Source organism: Sciurus carolinensis, chromosome 7, assembly GCF_902686445.1.
Source record: "Sciurus carolinensis chromosome 7, mSciCar1.2, whole genome shotgun sequence".
Classification (NCBI taxonomy): Eukaryota; Metazoa; Chordata; class Mammalia; order Rodentia; family Sciuridae; genus Sciurus; species Sciurus carolinensis.
Window position 1 is genome coordinate 72,091,525 of NC_062219.1, and position 22,704 is coordinate 72,114,228.

Here is a 22,704-nt window from a genome sequence, read left to right on the forward strand (position 1 = left end):
GGGCTTCTAAAATGAGATCCAGAATGTCAAGGACCTACATATCTTTTCAGTTTACTGCTCCTACCTGCTCCACCTCTCCATTCTGTAGCAAACCTTTGATTTTTCACATGCTTTGTGCCAAGTGTCCAAACTCTTTCTCGGTCCCACCTTATACTCTCCTCAGGCCTCAGGAACCTCTCTGTCCCAGCACACTGTTTCCAGAGGTTAGTTGACTTGCCTTGCTCACTAGATGAGGACAATTTTTTACTTGCATTTTGTCCAGCAGCTGACACATAGTTGATGCTCAGTAAATGTTTATTATATGGATGAATGAATTAGTGGTCATATCATACAGGAAGCAGAGTTCCTGAAGGAGAAGCTGCATTTAATTGGCTCAAACTGCAGTTAGATTTCAACAAGAGTGAGGACTGGCGGGTTGCTTATAAGGACATATCTCTGATGGACAATCATGAAACCAAAATCAGTTTTATTAGTTCTTTTACAGAGATGAGACATTCAAGAATTGACATAATTGAATTTGTGAGAAATTAATTCATAACTCATATGTTCTGTATCCCTCCAAAATGAGAAAGAGGAGAAAGAGTTGAGATCAGGCACCACAACTGATGTGTGTCATTAGCTCAGGCCACATCCTCTTGGTTGTTACGTTCTCTTTAGATCCACAAATGTTAGTCCTTAACAGCATTGAGCAGTTCTACCTTTGGAGTCGTAAGAATGTCCAGTGTGTGGCAGGTACTGTGCTGAGTGCTTTATTTCCACTCAGTCTTCACAACCCAGTGATGGTTATTGGCCCTGTTTTTACAACCTAAGAAGCTGAGAATTGAAATATAGGGTTCAAATCTCAGCTCCCCTCAAGAGAGCTCATCCAGCTGGACTCAAGCACTAAGCTATTAGTCACATACTAACCTACTCTCGAGGAATTTAACCAGCATTTCTGTGTTTTTGTTATGTGACTTCATTAAATTGTCACAGCAACTTTTGCAAACAAAGTGTTTAACCAAGACTTTTTTGGTTACAAGCAACAGAGTAAGCAAAAAAGATTGAACTGTGTCCTGTAACAACTGTCTTTGGGCCAAGAGGCTGCTTGTGATGGTGGCCGGGAAGGGCAGTTTTTCACAAAGGGAAGGGAGTCAGTGATAGACAAACACAAATCCTGTGAGGAAGTGGAAGTTTCCAGAGGCAGAGTAACTTGCCATTCAGCTAGTGAGCGGCAAAGGTGGGATTCAACACTAGTGTTCCTGTGTCCCAAACCATTTCGGTGCACTCTGATTTGTATAAACCCTGTGCAGATTGTACATCCTGTTTCTGCCAACTTTTCTTCATCAGGTTATGGTATCAATGGCCAAGATATTATTTTCTTTGTTTATTGTAGTTCTCAGGAACACTGTGACCACCTTCCCAACCGAAGTATGCTTTACTTTATTTAATTCTAAACTATCTTTTAGGACGGTTGTGTAAACAGTTTAGTTCATTTGAAAATTTTACTGCTTTCCACTTCAGGGGGTGACCTTTTACTGACCTGGCCCCAAATTCTGGAGAAATCTTGACTGAAGACCTTGTAAACAGACCAGACCTTTTTTAGACTAATTTTTATGCAAAACATTGACCTTTAGGGAAATTTTGGTTCTTGATCACTTGTGTAAGCAAGTAAGTGCATGGAAATGTTCAGTGATTCAAGCAGCAAGACACAGACGCATGCTCAGGCATGGAAAGTCAGTTTAAGCTGTTGTCACTGCCCCAGTTTATTGTATGAGCTCTCACTGGGGAACCAGCTCTGCATAGACGGCCTATACTTTGTGCTTCTGCATATGTTTATGAGGAAATGACAGTATTTTTCAGCATTTACACTACCACTGACTGAAGTTCTGATCCTTGATGTGTTTAGTGTTACATATGCTCATCTTTACATCAAAAACAGAGGAAGCCACAGGAAGTTGCTACCTGTATTTCCAGGAAACATAACTACATCACCGGCTCCCCAATCTGCGCAGCCCAGAATACCCTTGTGTAGGCATCAGCGTTGCTGATAAAGAAGGTGATAAGAAGTGGGAGTGCTCTCATCTTGTCGCTCTGCCAGTGAAGCTCAAAGAAGGCAGGCTCTTCAGATGAACAGGTAAATTCTGAGTCCAACTCTTCAGGCACTCATTGAGTCTCTGAAAATGTAAATGCTACATGTTTAGCGAGGTGTAATTTCATACCAGAGGGTTGGAGGTCTTTGCCCTCTACTCAGGGGTGATGTCTGTGCCTGGACCACAGGGCTATGGCTGACATCCTCTCTGTTCACAGGGGATTGAAATGATCGTGGGAAAATATTCCCATGAGTCTGTAAAGCTTATAAAGACCATAAGGTTACCCTGGCCACCTACTACTTTAAAGAATCATTATATAACTATTTTAATACTAATAACTGATTCTTATTGAATGTTGAGTACTTTTATTATTTTGCTAAGGATCCCATTATCATTATTTAATTTAATCTTCACATAAATCCCCAAAGAGACTTACTTTATTATTTCCAATTTTTGGACAAGTTACCTGAAACTCATAGAGCTTAAAACCTTGTCTGGGCTTATACACCAGTGAAGCATACAAAAAATTAAACCTAAATCTATGTCCTTTCAGGCTAGCACTATACATAGGCAAGTGTATTTTCCCGGGGTTGGGGGAGTGGGGGTGAAGTAGGACTGGCAGCCTGTGTGCACTGGCAAACAGAAGCAAACAAGACCCATCTAAGGTAGGTTGAGGTCGTACACAGAGAAGGCATCGGTATAGGTCTGCAGAAGTGACATTCTCATCTGGAAAAAAATGATTGGCTGATAGTACAGAAAATACTTTACCCCAGAGAATTTGTCTATTGGGTGTGCTGCCCAAAGTCATGAGTGTAAGCCCCAAGTTAAAAAAAAAAAAAAAAATGTGGTTTCTCACCTCATCATGGTCCCAACATCCTATCATAGCTCTCTTCTTAAATTGAGCTTGTAAATTCAAAATGTGATTAAAACAAAAATGACAGTGTGATGTTGTCTCAGCTTCTCTGTGAACTGAAACAATTTTTTGTTTAAGCATGAAGTCTCCCATCTCATGGATCAAAGAGAGTTGGCCTAGAAGAGAAGTCACCATAAACATTTGAGGCTTAATGAAAGCTATTGAATAATACCCCACATTATCGCAAAAAGATTTAATTTGAATCCAGAGATACACCCTATTAAGGCAGATAACAAAAAGTAAGAAAATGAGGCTAGGAATTAGTAAGAGATGTCAAAAGACTACTTAAGAACTTAGTGGAGACAGGCCATTAAGTGTGGTTTTGAACTTTTCTGGCAGCTATTGTGAAGATGGAAAGAGAAGTGTCAAGGAAATTGATTCTTGAAATTTAAAAGGAGAAAGTTCTCCTAAAATTTTAGCAGAAAAATAATGTGTCACTCCACAGGTATTGGTTAGTGTTGGATAAAGTTGTTGGCTTGCAGTCTTCTGCATACCTATTCCACTTCTTTTTAAAATTAAAAAAAAAAAATCTGTATGTGTGGTCTATCCTGTGTCTCCTGGGTTATTGACTGATAATAAAACTTGTGCGTTATCTGTGTCTTCATTTCTCTTTCCTTCTGGGCCTGTTGTTCCTTTAATGCACATTTCTTTTCCCATTAACATTTCTGCTAAATGATGATCAGGGAAAATAAAAGTAAACACACACCTCTAGCAATCACTTTTGTGATTTGCAGAGATGATTTTAATGCTTTCTTAACTAATGAGAGTTGCAAGAGAGATCTACCTGCATCTGTTTTAAGAGCTCCCGGCTGTCTTAGGGTTTGGCCTGCCCCCAGATATTCTTAACCAAGGCTACAAGTAACACTTGCGGGCATGAATCTTGACCCCATTATATCTAAAATGAAGGCCATTCCTGGAGAATTGATACAGAATGTGAAAAGGCTAGAAATTTCTGATTTAAATCAAAATGCTTTGATTGCCTGAATTTCAGTAAGAAGTACTTCTGTTTCCTCTATAAGGAATTGAAAATCTTGCAAGGCACCCTTGGAAGGCTGGGATCATAGGCAGATAGTCAGACACAGATATACTGTGTCTATTGAAAGTTTGAAGATCAGCCCATCTCCTCCTGTGTAGAAAATAACAATGCCTGACTTTCACTAAAGGGCTTTTCATATCCTAGGCTGTCTTAAATATTGACTAATTAAATAAAAATGGAGGAAGTCTGGCTAAATAGCCTCTCTTTGAGGACCAGCCCAATGGACTTAGAATACAGTCATTTGCTGTATCTTTGAAACAGAAGCAACTAGAAGTCTTTTATTATTGGCCATAATAGCAAGTGGCATCTCTTATTATGTTTGGCAGCCAACATATCAAATTGCATTTTAGTTGGTTGTTATACATGAAATACTAGGATATGAGTAGATTAAAAATGAGAATTTGCAGCCCTGGGACATGTAATATCTGACATCTAGGGGTTGCCATGACAACTCATCAGTATGTTGCTTTGTAATCTTTTGGATTAGGTTCTGGCCCCCGGGTCACTGGATTGGAATTGGCAGGCAGTTTGGTAACAGGATGCAAATGTTGTACCTTTACTCAATGGCATTTGAATTTGCAGTTTGGTCATGTTGCTAAGGTCAAGTAGAAATGACATTGAGAGAATATTTAAATTCCTGCAGAACCTAAACAAGGTCACATTTGTCAGCAAAAATACTCAGACGGAGTAGTCCAAGATTCAGCAATTGAAAGACAGGATTTCCTGTCGTTGGCCAGTGGATAAAAAGTATACAAGTATCCCTTAATATATGTACATCCCTGAACAGTCCTATATAATAGAAAGTTGTGAAGTTAAATGCTTTTATAATTGTTTTATGTTATAAAATTGGAACTAAACATCCCTAAGAAAACAATTTGGCCACAAAGCAAACCACAGCTGCTTTCTAGTGCTCCATATCCTTCATCTCAGCCGGAAATGGCCTGCAGGGTGTGGAATTTGGACCAGAGCAGGGAATTGGGCAGAGTGTGGAAAGAGGCAGTTGGGAAATGGTACCTCATTCCTCATGTAGGCCTTATTCACAAAGATTTTGTATTCTGTATGCTAATGTGCATCTCAGAGACACCTCGTCACCAGGGATAACCAGCAAAAGCCATATGGAAACTAAAGAGGTCTATTCCTCAATCTGATCCCAGTTCTGCCACTAACAGTGTGATTTTGAACAAAACACATTTCCACTCTGGGTTCCTCCTAGGAAATGAGGGGGTTGAGTTTCCTCTAGTTGTCAAATTATACTATTTATTATCTCGCCAGGCAGAACCTGGTCTCCACACTGCTCTTTGCCTGTAAGCCCACCTTTCCATCATTACTTTGCAGCAGAACTATTTGTCATGGTTAGTGGAACCTTCTTATCATTAAAAGAGAGAACAAAAGGATTCCTCCCCACCACCATAATTTTTTAGATTTTCTAATTGTGGCTTGCTGAAACTAAGATTGCTGTGTGGTAAGCTTAGGATGAAATGCCAGAAAGAAGACAGCCATTGCAGAAAGCTACCCCACAGCCACCACCACAGCATCAGATGAGCTTATGTTTACTGAGCATTTTCTATATGGAAACAGCGCTCAGTATGTTATATACTCCATGCTGTTTAGTACTTATAACAAATACACATGCACACACAGATATGCAAGAATGCGGCATGTATAAAATTGAGCATTTACTACATATCAAGTGTTATGTCAAATACTCAACATAATACAGTGAGGTAGATAAGTGGATTACATCAGTTAAGCCTCACAACAAATGAGAGGTTATCAGTTGTATCCGTTTTTTCAAATAAGGAAATGAGCCATAGCTAGTAATTGATGGAGCAGGGAGTTGAGCCCACATAGCATGGCCTTGGAGCTCCTTCTTATAACCTCTTTGCCTGTGCTTTTCCACACATATAACAGTCACCTGGGAGGTTGTTGAAAAATACAGGAATCCTGGGGCCCCACTCCAGGCTAGTCAAAATGTCAGAGGTTGCTGTCTGGACTTGAGTTTGCAAATAAGCAGTCAGAACCACTGCCTTTGATGGACAACTGGAGTTATCCATCTGAATAACCTGTAGCAAGAGACTGATCAGCCCTTTGATAGCACAATGGGCAACATTCCAGTTACTGTTCTTTTCAGAGACCACGCCTACAATCCATGCCTAGTTTCCTTCTCCTAGTCTGAATCCCAAAACCACAAGTTCATTGAGTGCCTTTTAAAGATTATGGAATGCACCAGATTATGAAGATGAGAGAACAGGTTTCTTTTTTAACTGAGTAATGATTTTGCACTAAGATGTGTCAAAGTTAACCTTTGCTCATCACCAGCACCAACTTTAATCTTAGCTGTGCTCTTTCGTCAGTGAACTAAACCTACTAGTATAAACTGTACATGCGTGTAATCCCAGCAGCTCAGGAGGCTGAGGCAGGAGGATCACAAGTTCAAAATCTGCCTCAGCAATTTAGCAAGGCCCTAAGCAAGTTAGTGAGACCCTGTCTCTAAATAAAATATAAAATGTGTTGGTAGTGTGACTCAGTGGTTAAGTGCTCCTGGGTTCTATCCCCAGTACCAAAAAAGAAAGAAAAAAACCTACCAGTAGAGTCTGAGTTCCAAACTTTGATGCACATTGGAATCACCTGGGAGAGCTATAAAAACTATAAATACTTGGCTTCTGCTCCAGACATTCTGATTTTATTAGAATGGGATGTGACCTGTGCGGTGGGATGTTTAGAGCCCTCATTTGACTCTTCTTATTTTTTGCTATGTAGTGCATTTCTTTCTAAGTTCTTTTACCCTTAAAAGCATTTTTATAGTTTTAATGCATGTTGATTTATTCTTCAAAAAGCAAAATAAACACCCCTTCCACATACTTTATGGTTCTTTTCCCAAAAGTTTCGACTATCAGAGTCACTCTTGGGAGGCAACAGGCAGCAAACCTATGGTGCTAAAGAGTTGATAATATCTTAGAGATAGCGATATGGTAGAAAGTTGGAGATCAGGTGAGGAAGAATTGACTCAGCCTTTATCCTCAGGGAGTTTAGTAAAATCAGATTAACATAACCAACTGGAAAATAGAGTTGGATTATAAAAGTATGTTAAAGCAGAAGAGTAACTTTCATGTTGATAAGTTTGCAGATGTACTTGACCAGTCAAGAACAGTAGGTAGATCTTAAACCACGACTTTTAAAATCAAGAGATGTTGTTTGGTGGGTAAGAGGAGACACGTATCATAGCGATGCAGAAACTCTTGGCAAAGGCTAGGGGGTGGGAAGTGGAGCATTACAGGCTACCAGACCACTAGCTCGGCTGCTGTGCAAAGTGTAAACTGGGTATGGCAGATAATGAGGAGGATTGCTGAGGTGGAGCTAGCTCTTGTGTTAGATTTAATAGCAAAAAGAGCTTAAAAATTTTTTTTAAAAAGTATATTAGGAGTTTCTATTTCCCTTTGTGTGGTTGTTGAAGTCCAGTTGGTCTGTAATTGTGTTGGTATTCTGGATTATAGAACAAGGCTGGTAGTGTGGGTTGGTTATTATGCTTTTCTGAGGGTAAAGCTTTTGAAATTAACTCTGCTCCTTAGGTTTAAAAATTTCTCATTCTGATGTCTTGCCTGTGTCTTGCTGCTGTAAATCCCCAAGAAAAAGAAAGGAAAAGGGGGTTAGGATGCTTCTCTTTTGAAATGGAAGGGTCAGAGCAGGCAGGGGGCTGTCATGGTTGTTTCTCTTTGTTCAGGAATTAGAACATGTGAGCAAGTGGTTCCACCCCTCATTTTGTGAGCTGTTTTCCTTCGATATTTCCTAATTTTTCCCATGACGTTTCAGCCTGTTTCTTCACAAGATTGTAAGGCCTGAAAGACCCCATTGTTTTACAGGAGTGTGAGTTTATGCACATTTACTGCTCTGCCTGCCTGGGGTCTGAGTGTGGGTGGTACACTGCTCAGGGACCATGCCGACGGGAGAATGCGTGGAGCACATTTTCTGTTTATTCAGAGTCCACAGAATGTCTTTTTCTTGATAGAAAGTGCTGTACTTTTAAAATGTTATTCACAAACTGAAATCTGATTGGCAGAAATACGGACATTCCACAAGGCTAAGGAAAGTTTCTTAATGGCAAATCAACCAGATGAAGGCCTTATATAAACTTCATCTCCAAATAAATGCAAACTTTTGTTCTTGTAGTGCACACACACTCGTTGATGGCCTGCTGGGATTTGCATAAGCTCTTGAAGTAACAGCCTCTCTGTATTCCACATGGCAGAATCCTAGTCAGTATACTTTTTGAGGGTATAAAATATTATTTATAGTAGGAGGGGAAATGCAGTGACAGATGAGCCTCAGCTAAAGTTAAATAGATTTTTTCAAGTAAAGGAAATTGGGGTTTAATACTAATGCAGTTTTCTTTAGGTGAAGGTAATATATTATCTTTATATCAAATTCTAAGGAATTGGGAGGTCTGTATTTGATTAACTGTAGTAGACTAGTTGAAGACACTGCATTTACATGGACTCATAAAAGAACATCAATCTTTTTAACCTGATTTACAAGATTCCCCATTGTTTTTCAGTGTTAATGGCAGTGTGACATTGGGACCTAAAGCAGTACTACATCAGTTGTGCTCTTCACTGCTCTGTGCTCAGTGAGTCATTTTGGCAGCTCAGAGTCAACCATAGTGGAAGTGTTTATACCATGGAAATTGGCAAACATGACAGATCAGAGCTCCCCACCCTCGCAGCCTGTTTTTAAACAGTTAGCAGCATACCAGTGCCCAAAGTGGAATTTAAAAATGAAAGAGTCTTCTCCCGAGGCAAGCAATGTGGTACTTCCACTCAACACAGCAAACAGTGTGAACATTTTAAAATATGGCAGCCATGTGACTGCTCTGCCTGCAACCCTGCAGTGACTTCTCACTTGGACTCTCACGATGACCTTAAGGCTGTTCATGCTCTGGCTTGCCCTGCCTCTTTTGTCTCATCTCCACCACTGTCCTCTGGCCTGTCACTTCCAGACACCTGGTTTCTTCCCATGTCTGTATTCTAGACATGTTCCTCTCTTAGGGCCTTTACTCAAAGGACTTCAAGCTTTGAATGGTACTCAAACTCTGGGTACATCAGAATCACCTGGAAAATTTCCCAAAACAGACTGAGAGGTTCCCACACCAGTGCTTCTGAGCCAGTGGCAAGTTTGTAGGTGATGCTGGGGCCACCCTTGGAGAACCACTGCTCTAACTGATATCCTTTTGGCTTATCTCTCACTCCTTCAAGTCCTTGTTCCACAAGCACCTTCTTGATGAGGCTCACCCTGACGGTCCTATTAAAGATTACAGCCTTCCTCCTCCTACTTCTCCATACTTCCAGTTCCTCTAACTCCATTTTTTTTCATTGCACTAGTTACCGAGTAACAAAAATGTATTCGTTATTATGACTCTTAATTGTGTTTATTGCCTGTCTTTCCCCACTAGACTCTCAATTCCACAAAAGTGGGAATTTTGTCTGTTGTCTTCATTGATATATCCCACATCTCTATGCCTGGTAAGTGGTAGGTCAATAAATTGCGAAATGAATTAATGAATGAACAACACTGAGAAATGAATAATGTATCTCAAATATTGGCCCCAGCCCCTGGAATTCTAACTTACTAAGGAATCATAAAATCCTTTATTTGGTTTTATTTCTCAACTTCACTGCTTTTAGGATAATAAAAAGATGGTTTCTGCTCTTGGCTTAAGCTTGCAAATGATTTGGTGAGCTAGATGTATCAAATGATTGCTCTTATTTTTACATTTTAATCTCCAAGTCCCTAAGTCAGTGGTCTTCAGACTGTCCTGTGGAAGATTTGAGATTTGACAGGTTTTGCAAACATGTAACTCGCATTTCATTTAAAAAAAAAATTAAAACTAATTTCATAACTATGATTTTAAAAACATACACGCTTAAATGTGTTATACCCCATATTTTAACACATTCAGACCACCTGCACATTAAATTGGATTGTCAAATTAATCTTGAAATAAAGTATTTTTGCTATTTTGGTGTATATATTTGGACTCTTTATAAATAGATAATGAATCAAGAAGTTTTATAGCAGTGATTTTTAGATTCCAACCCAGTCATAAATTGAGCAGGTGAATTCTCCTGTCATACCTATTCAGCATGCTCGATTACATGGCAGACAGGGCTTCAGAGCCTCTGAAGGCTGCATGCTTCTGCATGGATTAATAGTCACTTTTATGATATATGAATACAGTACACACCACTTATTGACATATATGCTATTACAGGGTCATGAATACTCAACTCTGTGTTTTGGATACTCCTTGACTGCCTTTTAAAAAAATCAAGTCATTGTCAGATTATCATTAGTGATTACAATTTGAAATTAGCCCCCCAAAAAAATCTACTAGGTTTTTTTCAAGCATTTCAGTAAGCCTCAGACAGATCATAAAATTATAAAGTGTTAAAGAAACATCATGCACAACCATAGAAACAGAAAGATGTACCCCATTTGTGTACAATGAATCAAAATGCAACCTGTAAAAATAAAATATAATAAAAAAAGAAAAAAAGGAACTATTATAATTTCCAATACATCTATACCTTGATGATAAATCCACTCATTTCCAGAATTCAGATGCAGTTTCCCATAGTGAGTTCCAACAGCAAAGGATACAGTGTTATCTGTGCCAATTTGGTTTCTGAGTTTCAGATGATAAGTAGTAGGAATAGCAGATAGCAAGAGATCTGTCTAAAAAATTGCCTGAGTTTCAAGAGTAGGATTAGGTTAATGAGTTATGTCTGCAGGTATCTGTATTAGGATTTTCCTAATATAATGCAACCCAATACAAACATGAAAGTAAATCATATACTGGATCACTTAATGTCAATTTAAACAGACCCTGCTCTCTCAAAGTCCTACTATCTTAAAAGGTCCATTGAACACATTATACGAAATAATTCTGAGTTATACTTCATGTAACATTTTGTAGACTTCTTGCACATCTCTCTCTATATATATATATGCCTAACACTTCATGGTAATTCATGGTTTTGTCTCCCACACTATATTTGGGCCCCTTAAAAATAAGAATTCTGTCCCACTCAACTTTATGCCTCCAGTGCCCGGCACTGCCTAATTCACAGTGATAACACAGCCCTTATTTATTAAATGACACTGCATCCCACTGCAGAGGGAAGCAAGCTTAAAAGGAGCCGTGAAATTCATATTGGATACATGATCAGTGACCTTTCACTGTAAGCACATATTTTAGGATTACAGAGTATATTTAATGGTTCTGTACATCCTTCTCCTTCATCTTTCACGTAGGACCGTTTAAGCTGAATTCTTTCTAGAAATGTCTCTAGGCTCTGACTTTTCCACGCCATCCTCTTGCCTCTGCTCTGTCCAAATTTCGACCTTCTCTTAATCCCTTGCATGCTTTGTAGAAGCACCCTCAAAAGCCCTTTTCCAGACCCAGTGCTCCCTCTGCTTCTCCACATGGGTGTTACAGAGTCTCTATGAAATAAATATGAACGTGACTGTTACAAGTTTAGATATGAGGTGTCCCAAAAAAACTCAAGTGTGAGAAAATGCAAGAAAGCTTAGAGGTGAAATGATTGGGTTGTGAGAGTTCTAAACTAATCAGCGCATTAGTACTGATAGGGATTTAACTGGTTTGTAACTATAGGCAGGTAGTGTGTGGTTGGAGGAGGTGGGTTATTGAGTGAGTGCCTTTAGAGTATATATCTTGTTTGCTGTGAGGAGAGTCTTTCTTTGCTTCCTGGTGCCATGTCCCCAGCTGCTTTCCTCCACCATACTCTTCTACCATGATGTTCTGCCTCACCTCAGGCCCTGAGGAATGGAGTTAGCTGTTTGTGGACTAAGACCTCTGAAAGTGTGAGCCCTCAAATAAACGTCTTCTCCTTTAATTGCTCTTGTTAGGTCTTTTGGTCACAGTGATGAATAAGTTGACCAAAACAGTGACCTTTGGCCTGCACTGCCAGCAGGATAAAGTCTAAGCCTGTACTGTCCATGCAAGAGCCACTAGCCACATGTGACTATTGAACTTTTAAATTGTGGCTAGTCCAAATTTGAAATGTGCTATACATGTACAGTCAACTCCCTGTTTCAAAGCTTAGTATGAAAAAACTCAATAATAATTTTTATGTTGATAACATGTTAAAATGCATCCTTAAAAGCATCACCAAAATTCATTTTTCCAGTTTCTTTACTTTTATTAATATGACTACTAGAAAGTTTTAAATTACATGTTTGATTTACTTTGTATTTCTGCTGGTCAGTGCTGGTCTAAACTGTATCATGGCATTTAAAGTTTTTTTACCACTTGGCCTCAGTTACCTTTCTGATCTATATCACAGCCCTTCCTGTCCTCCTCAGATTCCTTACAACCCTGAGACTCAGCAGCCCTATTTATACTTTTGGCTTTTAATTTTTTTTCACATTGTTTTCCTTCTTCCTGAAATGCCCTTCCATTTCTTTATTAGCCATCAAAAATCCTGCTCCAGCTTTGAAGGTTTGACCTATTTGTCCCATGCTGGTGAATTTATGCCTCATTTCCTCAAGCAGAATTAGCCACCCCTCCCCAGGCAGCCATCCCTTGGTGCCTCCGTCCTGCTGCCTTGTCTCACTGGTCTCCTTTACTAAACTTCCCAAGGGAAAAGTTTGCAACTTATTCCTCTGATGACTGCCAAGGGCAGTGCCTGGTGTGTAGTAGACATCTAATCGACCTTTATTAAATTAATCTATGAGCTGGGGTGTAGCTCAGTGGTAGAGCACGTGCTTGGCATGCACAATGCCATGGGTTCAATCCTCAGCATCAAAAAGAAAAAAAAATTAATTTATGAATTAATTTAATCCTTCTGCACATGCTGCTGTTTTTACACGCATTAAAGCCTTGATCACTTTAACCACTGAGCATGGGAAAAATTAGATGCCGAGGTAGCAGGACTGGACCTTTCAGCTCTAACTCCACTTTCAGATCTTATGTTTAATAAGATAGCCTCTTTGTTCTTACCTGGTGACTTACAATGATTGAAAAATATAAATTTGAATGGTAAAAGCTAAAGATATTATACAGAGAAAGAATAGAATGACAATATAAATGACGGCTTTAAATGGATTTTGTTTACAGAGATTTCTCATAAGATTTTTGTTAAATGGCTAATTCCACTTCTAAACACATTTGAAAGTCACTGTTCTAGTCCTAAATTTCATTTGTATTTCCATTCCAAGGTTTCATTCTGATTTTGAAGAGGTGGTTTTTAGTATGCCAATTCACACAGAATAAGATTCCTGAAACCAGGAAGCTTTTAAAAATTACTGATGCCCAGGCCTGGCTCAGGCACCCAGCATAATGGAACAGAGAGAAGTAGGCCCAGGCACCAATATTTTTGAAAAGCATAAATGCCTTATATTAAAATGAGACTGCAGTGCTTAAAAATAACAGATAGTCAGCTATGAAACGTCGAAGTTTGGAATTTACATTTTCTTTCTTTTTACTAAGTTTATCCTGCTGTTATCTTTCTTGGGAATAAGGCTAATGAAATCTTAACAGTTGATGGTTTGGGGGTCAGAAACATCCTTTAATATAACCTATTATCTGTGGAAAACTTCCTAAAGCTTCTGAAATTAAAAATTTCCTTTTCTGTCATTCTCTAAAACCTACATGCGGCAGAATTCTTATGTCCCTTATTAGCAGAAATAGCTAACACAACACCTATTTCAGATCATGGAAATGAAGACTGACAGGGGCAGTGGATTTAGGAAGTTTGCAGGGCAGCAAGGGACCTTCCTGGTACCCTTGTCAGCCTGAATGAGCAGCCCTTGTGACAACCCTCTGTAGCTCAGCCCTGTTGGTAAAATCTGACCTTCTGGTTAATCACTTTTTAATGATATTCATCCTTTTATTCTTGGTATGTGAGAAACCAGCTTTTTTTTCTTTTCTTTTTTTTAGACATGAGAAAAAATTAATTTCCTAATTCAGTAAAATGGGCTGGTATTGTAGACATTTTTATGGGGATGGGAAAAAAAGGACCTAATTTCTGTGTATTGATATCTCTTTATATACTTTTAAAAGGTTACAAAGTACCCTAAATCCTACAAAGGAGAAAAATCTAGGATAAATACTTTGGAAACATTAAGGGGAAATCCTATAAATTCTGTTCATAGCTTCAGTGTCATTACTGTTAAAAATGCAGACAGAAGAATGCATAAGTTTTGCAAGTTATCAATTTGTTGAAAATGACTGAATGCTTGTATTTTTTCTAAAGTGTCATGTCTCAATTTGGGCTCTTCAAGGGGGAAAAAAAACTGTCAGAAAAAAAAGTACACACCAGGGATCCAGTATTTTAGGGCAGAAAAAGGAATTGAATCTTGTAGTTGGCTTGGTTATTTGCAGTAAGGGGAATGTCATCCTGTGTGAGACTGACGTCAGGCAGATTGAATGCAGAGGCAAACTCAGGGCGTGTGTGTGTGTGTGTGTGTGTGTGTGTGTGTGTGTGTGTGTTAAAGCCCCACTCTCAGAATATGAAGTGACTGTGAAGGGCACCACAGCAACCCCTGGATCTGTCAAGAATGCACCTATTTTTAACATGCTGGATCAAGTGTCAGCACTCATAGGATATGAGGAAGGGGGTAGAGACTGACTTGTACAGATTCTGCGGATAGTAAATGGCCCTCTGGCGTGTTTACAATACAGCTGTGCATTCTTAATGGCTCTGCCGCTGCCATGTCAGGTAAAGTTTTCTTTGCACGTGATGAATGGCAGAGAATTCTTTAGTGAGGGAACCAAAGGAGCTGGGAGGAGGTAAGGGAAAGGGAAGAGCGGAAAAGAGAGAAAAAGAAACACGCAGCTCCAGAGGGACATAGCCTGTGCTTTGCAGTTGCTTGTGTGGATAGAAACCAGATGGTGAGCTGGAACACCCGCTTGGCTATCTGAGGAGCCAAACATATGGTTAATGGTTGGGAGAAATAGCTTTCAGAGCCAGGGCTTTGCTGACTGCTTCATATTACAGATTGTTACAGTGTGTCATTACATTGCCAACCTAAGTGCTTAATACCCACTGCGGGCGCTGGGCATACACTTACAAGAAGGACTTTTAGCTCTTTGCTGGCTCTGAATGGAGAAGTGACATCATAGGGAGGCTGAAAAATGTCTGGCGTTGGAGGTAGGGAAAAGGGTAATTTTGTAGTGGAAATGTACTTTTTTTCCCCTGTTTTACAAGCCAAGTCTTCCCTCCACTGAACTCTACTGTTTTCTGAGTAACTTTTTATACTAGGCTGCCCCCCTGCCGCACCCATCTCTGTGTGTGTGTCTCTCTCTCTTCCTCTTTCTCTCGCTCTCTCTCTCTCTCTCTCTCTCTCTCTCACACACACACACACACACACACGCACACACATACATACACACACACACAAAGTGCATAAAACTGATATTCACCATGTGGGCCTTGTCCCCCACGCCAGCGGATCTGACCATCCCCTTCACCTGGAAGCCACAGCTCTGCACTGAAAGGACCCGCATCCGAAGTTTCTGTTTGGGGAGCTTTGGGCAACAGCAGGCCTGTGTTATCTAAGGAACTGCTGAGCCCATTCATCTGCTTTTCACGGCCCGCTTCCTTTTATTTTTAGCCAAATCCGTCAGGCCTGACAGGCGGGTAATTCGAGCCAGAGAAAGGGCAGAGCTCCAGGTCCTTTCCACAAAGCAATTCTTCTCCTCCCTCCTGGGAGGGCTCCAGACTTGGCCTGCTTCAGGCAGATGGATTTGTTGAGTCATGTGAGATCATTTACACAAAAACACAGTGAGGCAGTGGAAATTAAAAAAAAAAAAAAAAAAAGAAAGAAAGAAAGAAAAGAAAGGAAAAAAAAAGAAAAAAGGAGGGTGAACAAGAGGAAAGAGGAGGGGAAGCCAGGGGAGTGTGTGCTGCCCGGCTGCTGGGGAGCACAGGAATTTTGCAGCGGGCAGCTAGACTGAGGAATGCCTTAGAGTCATTTGTGTATAAGGTAATGTCTAGTTTACAGAGCGGGGTGGAGCCAGGCTAGAGAGGCGCCTCCAACAGCTTGCCTCTATTTAAAAAAGGAAGGGGGTGCGGGAAACTTTAAAAAAATCTTTTTTAAAGCAACACCCACCAAACAAAGACCACACTGTTGACAGCATTGGGTTCCAGTAGCGGTAAACTACCAATGAGCTGGTTTAGAGAAAATGAGTTTGCTCTGTGATGTAATACAAGTTTGCTTTGTCCTGACGCCAGCATGACTGAGGAAGCAGGGGGAAGAAGAGGAAAATTGGAACAGGACTCTTGGTTAATGGTTTCCAGAGATTATTTTGCAGGACTTGAGTGGAGGGAGGAAAGGGGATATTGTGGAGAATTGCTGCGAGGTGTACCATAATTGCGGTAGGTAAAATAGAGTCATTACTATGGTTTCCTTGCTCAAGAAGAATTGAGCAATGATTTTGAAATGCCAAGAAAGGTATCAGTTTTCCCTGCCATAGTATTAATTTTCCTTTAGCTTTGGGGGCATTTAAAAAAAAAAAAGAAATAAGAAAAAAAAGGCCTGGTTCTTTCATCATGGTAAGCAGCATTAACATTAGCGAATCAGTTTTTGTTTTGTTTTGTTTTTCCTGGTGTTGGGGATTGAACCCAGGGCCTTGTGCTTGACAGGGTGAATCAGTTTTGTTTACCGGTTATACCACAGTCTTTAAAACATTCCTTTAAAAAGTTGTCCCTACTCATTCATGAAATTCTTTTTCTTCTTCAAATTGCTTACATGGCATTAGTTGTGCTTACATGGGATTTTCCCCCCTTCTTTTATTGGAATAAAAGAGTTCATAAGTGAATGATGACTGAGTAACCTCAATGTACAGTCTTGCACCAAATGTAATGAAACCGTGTCAGGTAGAGAGAAATGTATGGAAACAAGGACAGAAAATTAGAAATGAGAAGCATTTCAAAGTATGCACCATGGTTATTTCTTTTTTCTTTTTCAACTATAATATTTCATAATAGTGGAATTTGTTGCTGGTATTTGTACACACACACAACATACTAATAAAATTTGGTCGGTTTCATCCCCCACTACCTCCCCTTTCCCTCTGCATCCCTCTATATCATGATTATTTTCATTATGATGCATTTCTGCAATCCTGCATTTCTGCATTTATTTTAAACCCTACTCTGCTGCTTTTTTTTTTTTTTTAGTCACCCTAGAATGTAGGTCAACATCACCATGGTTCCTCATACTTTGTTAGTATTTTCAATGTTGAGATGTTTTGTCACTTTTTTCCAGACCTAGATATACTTAGGTTACCTGTATGGTTTCAGAAATCATAGAGCTTAGCTCATAAATTCCTTCTGCCAATAGTCATCACTGAATGTTGATAGTAGGCATTCAGATCACACCTTGACCTGGAAGAAACACAGCACTCTCTCAATGTTGCTGATAATATAATCGTAATACTGAAGTCACACCACTTTTTCACAGGCCACTAATGCTCTTCCTCTGAGTAGTTAAGGGAAGTTTTATTTATTTTTCAGGAGGAGAGAACTGGTAAAATTTTGTGGTTATTAATTGTCTACATTTTGGAAACCCCAGACTGCATGATATCAACATTATCGTAATGTTAATTGTGAGTTGTCTTTGTTTAAATCTACTTATATCCCCAAGTGTTCACTCTCCATCAAGGCTTCTTGTCTCAGCATTATTGACATTTTGGACCAGATAATTCTTTCTTATGGGGTCTGTAGGATGGTTAGTAGCATCACTGGCCTCTACCCACTAGATGCCAGTAGCAACCACCCCCAGTAGTAACAACCAAAATTGTCTCCATATACTGCCAAATGTCGCCTGGGGGACAAAATCACCCTGGCTTGCAACAGCTCTACTTTCTTATTTTGGTTTAACTGAGCTGAGCATTCAGTTATTTGTGAGATTGAATTAAAGGCTGTAAAGTAATGTTTTACCTTTTGTCTTTGAAAGTATGGTGCTGGGATTTGAAGCCAGGGCCTGTAGCTTGTGGATTATGCTGAGCTGGTGCTTTATCACTGAGCTTGTAGCTCACAGGTAGACACCCATTCTTCTATTCTTATGTCATTTTATATAGGAATCGCAACTAGGGTAAAGTTCTATAAAATGCAGGCAAGAGTATTTGAGGGAGAAATTTTCCCCACCAGAAGACCTGGGGTTTTATTTTTGTAAAAGAACCTCTCTCTTGGAATTCTGACCTTAGCAGGTGGAATCCTTCAAGGCTGACTTGTAGAGCCTTTCCCAGAGCTACTCAAGAGGAAATGGCTGGACTGTCTAAGCCTTGGGATGTTGACATTAGCAGCAAGGGCACTTTTCACTAGGGATCAGCGCAGAAAGCCCAGGCCCCAAACTCAGCACCTTTGTGTGCAACCCTAGAAAGAGGGAAAGGTGGCAGTGACAGTGCTTTCTTGGGCGCAAAGCCGACATCCTCCCTGTCCCAGGGTGGCCATGGTCTCAGAAGCTGGAACTCTTGCTAAGGAGGAATGTAGAGCTTTCCACAACTAAGGCAGGCATAAATTTTCCCTGTTTGTTTTGTGAAGACTAGTGTCGACTGCTGTAATGAGATCAGAGGAGGCCCCAGGGACTCAGCCTTCAGGTCAGATGCTGCTGGCCAGCCGTTTTGTGTGGCTTGTGTCTTGGCTGCTGTTGGAGAATGCAGACACTCCCTACAGACACTGGTTGTGACATGGTGAGGTGGTTGAATCTTTGTTGCATTTCATGCCATTTTTTCTCACTCACCCTAGAAAATCAGCATGCAGCCATTCAATTATATTTCATGGAAAAGTGAACATAAGGCAGGTTCCTTTCCACAGAACTGGGGATGGACATTGTCATGTGAGAAAGTGCATCCTTGGACAGGAAGATGGCTTTCTTCCTGGAGCAGCAGCCTGGGTGATTGCTACCATACCTGCTGAGGGTAGGTTTCTCAAGGCCTATACCACTATCAAGTTCTTTCTTACCCGAAGTCACTCTGCCCTGAGGAAGAGTTAGAAATGAGTTGAAACAATATAGCTTATGCTACAAAGAAAATATCTGTCTTTTACCCAAATGACAGTTAAATGGCTATACATGAACCCTAAATGTGACAGAATTGAGTGTAAAGAACCCCAAACTGGACATTTCTAGCAGGATAGTGTATGCTGAACTAATGCAGCCTGGCTCATTTCCTAAGGTATGTTGAATAAAATAGAAGTTATTTTCAGGTCTATCTGAGCTTAAAAGAAGGAAAGGAAATTCCTTGGAGTCAGAAGACAGAAATGCCATTGGCCTGTGAGTGTTTTATACCTGTTATTGGCTCCAAAGAATGTCCCCCTCCATAGTGGGACTGGGGCTAGAGCTGGAAATGCAGGGCCATAGTGTTTGAATATTGTGAAGTCTATAGTGATGCCACCTATATGGTAGGAGAACTTCAGCTATTTTGACATAGAAACTGGTTTGAGAGCATTGAGAGCCCTGGGCTCTGGCAGAAGCAAACACCAGATTCCTGTACAGATGCTTAACAACCCAGCACGAGGCATTCCCTCAGAAAGAACAAGCCTTACTCAGAGGAAGCTGGTAATGAAAAGCACAGAATCTGAATCCGAGGGAAAGCAGCGATCCACATGGATCCCCTGGATTGCTTCCCACCAGAACTCATCATGCTGGGTAGAACTATCCTATGGGGATTAGTGAGTTATAAGGAGTAAGACCCACGTTACCAAGCAGATGAGCTTCAGTTGTAAGCTCTGTCTCCCATTAAGGTGACGTCCCCTCAATACCACCCACCTTCAGGGCCTTCTTGAGAATAAATTCCTAATTGGAAGTTTTTTATTGAAAAGAGAGCTAACCCTCCTCAACTTCTTTAAAGAGGTGTCTTTCTGGTGATTTCTCCCTTTGCATTGCTCCCTTTATGGTGGGTCATTCTGAAGTAACCTACTAAACTGTCTATTTCAACTTCCCACCAAATCACAGGAAATGGGTTTTCCTGCATTGTGCAGCAAATTCCCCAAGGGAGAAGGAAGCTGAAATTGTTTGTAGGGCTCTGGGGTTCTATGAGCATAAAATGAAAGAAACCCAGGTAGATGAGGCACATGATTGGGAAACCTTTGTCCTAGATGAATGCAATTAAATCTTCTCAATCCAAAGTGATCAAATAGATCAGGAACTGCCTAGAGCTTTGGACTGCCACCAAGGACAGCCCTCAGGGTGACATACACGATTGTCAGACATGAGTTCAAGATGTTCAAATTAAAGCATGATCCTTCCTGTATTATCAGGGTGATGGAATCTCACATGTTTAACTTTCTCTTCTGAGGCACAAAAAGAGTGACGTTTCCAATTGTGCTCAGATAGTTCTCTGAGCTAAAGTGGTGCCATTCTTCTGAGGACAAAACTCTTCAATATTTTATTCTTACTTTTTTATTTAGCCACAAAATATTTTGTCTAAAAGTGAGTAAGAAATAGATATTGACATTAAAGTGTTAAAGAGGATAGAATGAATGAAAGGAAGTAGGCTCAGCTGATGCCAAATTACAGGAAGATCTTCCTAAACCTTTGAATTTAACTTGGCATAGTGTCTTCTGTATATAAGGCAGTGATATAGGTGCTGGGTATTTGAGTACTAACTTGAAAAGGCAAGTTCTCTTCAAATGTTTATAACCCAGCAAGACGATCGGGAGGTAAGCACCTACCTGCAATTAATCTAGAATGAGGATGTTGAATGGGGTTGGGGAGCAGAGGTTCTTCTCTTCTGGTCTTCAAAACAATCTTGGGAGATGTAAAGAATTTCCTTAAGGGAGGAAGGGACAGAGACTCAGAGAGTGCCAGCAACTTGCCACAATCACATGCCAAGGGAGAGTTGATGTTTATACTGACTGACTTGGCTCCAAGCCTTGCTGTATATACTTTCTTTGCACAACCTTCAGGAGTGGGTTGTGAGCTTCTACACCTGGAGATTTAAAGTTGGGAAGAATCCTTTGGCTGACTCTATAGGTCATGGACAGTAGAAGGTGCAAACTGGTCCACCACATCCAACCCCTGCAGGGGTTCCAAACTGTTAATGTAAGTTTCCAATATTAAAAAAGCAAGTGTTTTTATGTACTGTCCACATTTACTGGCTTTCTTGAATATAACAGCAGCTCTGAGCTATATTCAAGTCTCACTCTTGTTCTGCTGGGAATGGCACTGGATGGCAGACTGAGTGCTTCTCATGTCTCATCTCAGGCCTGGCTGTTCATCATCCCATTCTTCTTGATTCCTGTGGGCACCTGACTTTGGAGCTCTTGGCTAGATAGTCATGTAGGTAAGGAAGCAGCTGAATCAGGTAACCTCTTGGGGGTTCTTCGTCTTGTGCCTTTGACTTGAGCTAGTCCTTAATTACTGGGAGACAGAATAGGCCTCTTACAGTGATGCTCCTGAATCTAAACTTTAGTTATCCATATGATCTAACTATGGGCAACCCCTAGCATGCGCATCAGAGTGGTTTTGTTAAAGCATCTGGCACTCTTGACCCTTAACTGACTTTTATTCCTCCCTCTCTAGCTCTCAGACCAGTTTATTTTGTTCAAAAGGTAAAAAACAAAAACAAAAAAACCCTCTCATTTCTCTTTCTTATCACAATTTCCTATTGAACCATAACATATATACTAGTTAAAATTCAGAATATAATTTCCATGTCACTACCCTACCCTTGGGAAGAAGGCCTTTGATGTAGTTAGTGGCATCCATCCTTCTGGCTTAGGATGTATATTTTCTGTGCTGTGCTGTGCTGTGAAGGCAGAGAGCAGGGGAGAAAGGCAGATGACAGACATTGTCCAGCCTCTTGGGGAAGAACCATGTTGTGCTGCTTGCCGCCTCAGGGGTGGTGAGGACACTGAGGTCCTGCAGGTCCACAGCTTGTAACTTGGAGAATGGACAAGGACCAGCAAGAAGCTCCTCCGGCAACTCTACCCTGGTCCTCTGCCTCTTCTTTGGGAAGAAAGGAATGAGCCAGTGATTTGGGACATGTTTGTTTGGGGTAGGGGCTGGGGTCTGTTTGTACTTTTGCCTTTGGGTCATTAATCCTAGCACCGTGCTCCTATTGTGGAAGGGAGAGATTAAACTTTCTATAATAAAATGGCCTACATTTATTTAGTCTTGACAAGGATCTAGTTCATGGTTATTAGGAATTGACTTCTGAGTCATGTGAATTATTCCAACCTAAAAATATGATGGAGAAAATTAGGGATATTTTCCCCCCTTTCCTGTTCATATGATTGCCAAGCTCCTAAATCCTAGATTTTTGAGCATTTCCTCGATATGCTTTCTGCCCTTCCTCTCCAAAGCTATTTGTCACTTCACTGCAGACCCTTGGGTCTGGCATGAGTCCTCATGCTCTGACTCTTTGCTTAAGCTGCTGGCAGAAAGAGGAGGGACAAGAGTCCATTCCACAGACTGGCCTCGTGATGCATTATGTCTCTCTGAAAGCCAGTGACCTTGATGTGAAGAGTGACCTGCTTGCTCTTGCTGGCTATATCCCTTTGGAGTACCTGGGCTACCCAGCTTTGAGATATATTACAAAAAAACTTCTAGAATAATCTTTTCAGCAGGGAGTGGGGAGTTGAAATGGAGAGAAAACCACGTCATCATCTTCCATTCTCTATCGGCAATAAGCCGCATTTGCAAGGGTAAGGCATAGCACACAA

General features: G+C 40.5%; 1 protein-coding gene and 1 long non-coding RNA gene across 4 annotated transcripts in view; one reads left to right on the forward strand and one right to left on the reverse strand.

Annotated features, from left to right (window-relative positions):
- Positions 1-22,704, forward strand: part of Bach2 (BTB domain and CNC homolog 2) — a 330,747-nt gene that overhangs the window by 51,686 nt on the left and 256,357 nt on the right. The window contains exon 2 of one of the 3 annotated variants that reach the window (XM_047557940.1): positions 1,886-2,113. The exons of 1 other annotated variant lie outside the window; for it this stretch is intronic. The gene's annotated coding sequence lies outside the window, so the exon portion shown is untranslated. Of the gene's footprint in view, positions 1-1,698; positions 2,114-22,704 lie in introns of those variants that run through there. One more of the 3 variants, XM_047557941.1, reaches the window with a different exon arrangement.
- Positions 497-15,520, reverse strand: LOC124988458 (uncharacterized). The gene is made up of 3 exons (XR_007109429.1): positions 15,459-15,520; positions 2,926-3,098; positions 497-2,153 (listed from the first exon to the last, which is right to left on the reverse strand). It is a non-coding gene; the product is annotated as an uncharacterized LOC124988458 (long non-coding RNA).